Source organism: Geospiza fortis, unplaced genomic scaffold, assembly GCF_000277835.1.
Source record: "Geospiza fortis unplaced genomic scaffold, GeoFor_1.0 scaffold496, whole genome shotgun sequence".
NCBI lineage: Eukaryota > Metazoa > Chordata > Aves > Passeriformes > Thraupidae > Geospiza > Geospiza fortis.
The window spans coordinates 662215-667226 of NW_005054529.1; the positions used below are offsets into that span (position 1 = coordinate 662215).

Here is a 5012-nt window from a genome sequence, read left to right on the forward strand (position 1 = left end):
CCCCCATTCTAAATCCCCAAAATTCTACTTTTTCACCCTGTGACAAATTCACTATCATTCTACACAAACTCTTGTGGCTTGTACATCTTCACACAAAGTTGGGAATTGTTTCCATGGGCTAAAATCAAAGGCCCAGGTGTCTGTGACTCTGTGCCAAGGTCTCTGAGCCCCCTACCAGCTCCCAAATTAATGGTGTGTGTTAATTCGGCAGCTAATCCCCCTCCCAGAAGAAAAAAACAACCTTAAAAATTATCATAATGCTTCTCATTTTCGGTGCTGTGCTGCTAACGTGTTTAAGACGTTTTAATAAATAAGAGGCCTTAATTAGAGCAGAGTGAGCCCTACAGGGCCCCTCCACATAAAATACACATGTGTAGGATGAGAGAAGGAAGAGTTGGGTCCTTTCAAGGCAGACCCTTCCCTCATCCCTCCATCTCAGCCTTCTCCATAAAGAAATCCAGGATTCCTTTCATTCAAAGCATAGACTTTAAATTCCTACACCCATCTCAGGGCTGTATTAAATATTAAAGCCAGATATTAAAATTTCAAGGGGCCTAAATTAAACCGGAGGTACTCAAAAATAAGTGTTGCTGAATATTTAATGGCAAAGATTTCGTAATTAACTTTAGAAATCTCTCACACCCAGGCAGAGAGGAGCTGCCCAGTGAAATGTGACCATCCCAGTGACCTTCCAGGGGGCTGCAGCAGGTGCTGAAAGATTCAGGTTCCTTGGGCTCTGTGGAGTTCCTGTGGCTTCCCAAGGAAGCCTTGCCAGCCCTCCTCCTTCCCAAAATCAAAACCATCTAGTGGGAAAATCAACCTCACTTGGAAATTAGATTTGCAGTTAGACAAGTGATGCATCTGATGGAATTCTTTTCTAAAAGTGAAGGATTCATTTCTAAGGACGGGAGACCTATTCCATATAAAGCAATGCTCACTGTAGAACTGTAACACACAGAATTATTTCAGTTTTTAAGATGTCTCAGGCAGGGTGAAGCGGTTCGTGAGGAGTGCGTGGCACAAACTGCAGCTCTGGGATAAAACTGATACCTGGAGCACCCCAACAGCCCCACCCTCCTGCAGGGACCCCCGAGGGCTCGCTGGGGATGCTCACCCAGCCCAGGCTGATCTTGGCTGTGGCTCCCCCCACCTCCAGGGTGCTGAGAAAGGCTCCTGGAATCCTGAGGGAGGAATCCAGGTCAGTCATAAAATCACATTTTCTGAGCTTCCAAAGCCCACCTCGAGGTGAAGCCCGACCCCAAATGGAGCTGGGCTTGGGAGCAGCTTTTCCTCCATCATTCACAAGGGTTTCCAGGGAGCATCGGTGTCTTGCACAGCTCATCCAGCTGGGGCAGAGCAACCCCAGCAGCACCAGATCGTCCACAGCTGCTGCTGGGGGCATCTGCTCCTTCTTGGGGGGCAGAGAGACCCTCCCAGCATGGGGACACAGCTGGGAACAGCAGGACACAGACTACAGCAGGGCACAGCTGGGCACATCTGGGCACTCTGAGGCAGCCTTTGCCCCTCCTGGGGAGTCCATTCCCACCCCATGGGACTGACCATGGCAGCAGGAGCTGTCTGTGTGATAAAGGCAGAGGCTTTAAAGAATTCTGGGGTCTTTCCCACTCCTGGCTCAGGCAGGGCAATGGCCCAGGCTGGACAGTGCAGCCTCTGTGTCCCTCCCTGCCCCTGAGCCCGGGTGCTGCCTCTGGGCAGGGTCAGGGCAGCACCAGAGCACAGGAACAGCCTGGGCCCAGCAGGGAATGCCAGGATATCCCGGGCTGGAAGGGCCCAGCAGGGAATGCCAGGATATCCCGGGCTGGAAGGGCCCAGCAGGGAATGCCAGGATATCCCGGGCTGGAAGGGCCCAGCAGGGAATGCCAGGATATCCCGGGCTGGAAGGGCCCAGCAGGGAATGCCAGGATATCCCGGGCTGGAAGGGCCCAGCAGGGCATTGTTTTGCAGAGATAATCAAAACTCCACAACTTCTGTGACAGTTGTAAAGCCGGTGTGTTTATCACAGCGCTGGACACACGTGGGAATTGTTCCCCTAAAATGACATGGGTAAAGAGTTCCTAGGTCAGGTTGAGCTGCTCTCACAGCAATCTCTCTGTCTCTCTCACCCTCTGTCTCCTCTCCCCTTATCTCTGTCCTTCACTGAAGCAGTTTCCCTCGAGCCTAGGCCTTGCAGTCAGGCTACACAGACTCGAAGATGTACATTTCACCTAAATGGATTTCTGTTCTGGAGAATTTCCGCTCTGTCTCAGAATGCCAGGATATCCGGCTGGAAGGGCCCAGCAGGGTGATCACAGCCCAGCCCTGCAGCCCACGAGCAGCAGCTGCCTGAGCTCAGCCCTGGCTTTTCCTCAGGCAGCTCCCAAACAGCGATCCCAGAGCTGCTCCTGCCCTTTTCCCCTCACTGCCGGTGATTTGGTTCATTTCACACCGAGCTCGTTATTCCCCCACACTCATCAGCAGCATCCCCTGGGAGCTGCGGGTGGCTGCGGTGACAGTGAGCGCTGCCACGTGCCCTGCCAGCCCTGGCACGCGGAGCAGCCACTCCCAGGACAGTGATCAGGTGCTCCTGCAGCTCCTCTCCACCAGCAGGATTGCAAATGCAGAGGGATGAAAAGGGGATGTGAGTGATGCTGGGATAACCCAAGGGGCTGGGGGTAAGAACCTGTGCCTTTCTGGGGCACCTCGCTGATGTTGGCACTGGAGTCAGCTGAGTGGCCAAAGATAGCCAGGGTGTCTGGAATATAGTCAGGGTATATGAAATATAGTCAGGATATCTGGAATATAGTCAGGATATCTGGAATATAGTCGGGATATCTGGAATATAGTCAGGATATCTGAAATATATTTAGGAGATCTGGAATATAGTCAGGATATCTGGAATATATTCAGGATATCTGAAATATAGTCAAGATATTTGAAATATATTGAGGATATCTGAAATATAGTCAGGGTATCTGGAATATATTCAGGATATATGAAATATAGTCAGGATATCTGGATTATATTCAAGATATCTGGAATATAGTCAGGATCTATGGAATATAGTCAGGACATCTGGAATATATTCAGGAGATCTGGAATATATTCAGGACATCTGAAATATAATCAGGATATCTGGAATATATTCAAGATATCTGGAATATAGTCAGGATATCTGGAATATAATCAGGATATCTGGAATATATTCAGAATATATTGCCCAAATATGGTCCAGTGGCATCATCACCTGTGAGCAAAATGTTCTTTTACAAATGGGCTTTGCCTGGTGGAGCCAGAGCTGTGAGACACATCCCACCCAACCTCCGTGAAAGATTAGGGCAAGGACAGATTTGGATTGGGAGGGACCCTAAATCCCACCCAGTGCCAGCCCTGCCGTGGCAGGGACACCTCCCACTGTCCCAGGTGCTCCCAGCCCTGTCCAGTCTTGGACATCCCAGGGATCCAGGACAGCCCCAGCTGCTCTGGGAATTCCAGCCCACCCTGCCAGGGAGGGATTTCTCCCGTTTCCCATCCCAATCCCTCCTTCAGCTGCAGTGCCCCACAGTTCAAGCACAGCCCATCTCTGAGAGCCTGCAGCTCTCCATTCTCCCTCTGCCCTGGCAGAGTTTGGGATTTTCCCTCCTGTTTTCCATCAGGGAGCCGAGGGTGGGACACAGCCCCACCCTGAGCACAAACCCCTCTGGTCCTGGGCTGCAAGAACTTAAATGAGGGATGCTGGACTCCAGGGGCTCTCCAGAATGCAGGTTATTGTATCCAAAATGTACTTTATTCTATCCAAAATGCAGGTTATTGTATCCAAAATGTCACAGCAGCCCAGGGTGGTGGGTGACAGAGCTGTGCCCACAGCTGGCAGCTCCAGCTGCAGACAGGCCTGGAGACCCTTTGGTTTTGGTTACAATGCATTATAGACTTTTCTTTGGTTACATTGCATTCTATAATTTTCTTTGGTTACATTGCGTTATAGACTTTTCTTTGCTGAGCATCTTCATACAGCAGAACCAATCTATCCCTTAACTGTTACCTACAGCCCATCATAACTGCTGTAATCACCATATTCATGTTACTGCTCTCCAATCACTAAAAGTCAGTGCATTCCAGTTTAAACTAGAAGTTGTTTTTCAGTTTTCTTGCAGTGGAAAATCCTGAGCCCTTTTTTCTACTTGCCACATTGGCAGGCTTGTTTGCCTGTGCTCTCTTTGTGCTGGGTACAAACATCTTCTTGTTTGGGGTGGGTTTATCCTTTGCTCTAAGCCATAAAAACCCTTCTAACTAACACACCCTTTGCCTTCTTGGTTAGCCGGTGAGGCTGGCTCAGCAATTCTTTTCTTCTATATCAAACCTTGCTTCCATCTCTATTCCTTCATCAGACTCCACATTTAAAAATCTTTCTGCCGAGCATCCATGAGACTTTCTTGTGAAACTTTCATCCTTCCCAGCACGGGGCACCTTGCTGGGCTGTGAATCCCTCCCTGGGTGGGGAGGGAGTGCAGAGCACACCTGGGGCACACCTGGGGCACATCCACCTGCTCCCCACCGCACAGCATCCCTCCCCTGAGCTTGGCCAGCACCACCTCCCCAGACAATCCCAAGGAATGAACAGCCCCCAAACACCCAGCTCAGCACTGAGCAGCCCGCACACAACAGCACCTGAATGATGCAGCAGAGATTAGAGCCAAAAATAGCCCGGAAAAACAAAAATACTCGCAGACAAGTAATGAAAGTGTGGTTTTGAGGTGATTTATTCGGGATTATGAGGCAGTGCTGGCTTTGTGCTGAGCTGTGAGCAGTGAAATTGGAATAAACACAATAATCTCACTGTGCTAATAACTCACTCCAACCCCCCTGGATGTTTCACAGCTCCCTGGGACAGGGATCTGCAGGAGAGGTTCTGTTGAAATCTCTATTCCACCAGAAAAAGCAACGAGTGGGGCAGGCTGGGGAGGAGGCAGCTCCACCTGTGCAGGGCAGCACTGGGAATGGGAGAAACCAGGCAA

At 50.2% G+C, this 5012-nt stretch overlaps 1 long non-coding RNA gene across 1 annotated transcript in view; it reads left to right on the forward strand.

Moving 5' to 3' along the window:
* Positions 1-5012, forward strand: part of LOC115948798 — a 16874-nt gene that overhangs the window by 3456 nt on the left and 8406 nt on the right. Inside the window, exon 2 of the long non-coding RNA XR_004082574.1 lies at positions 1199-1202. This is a non-coding gene — a long non-coding RNA (uncharacterized LOC115948798). The remainder of the gene's footprint in view (positions 1-1198; positions 1203-5012) is intronic.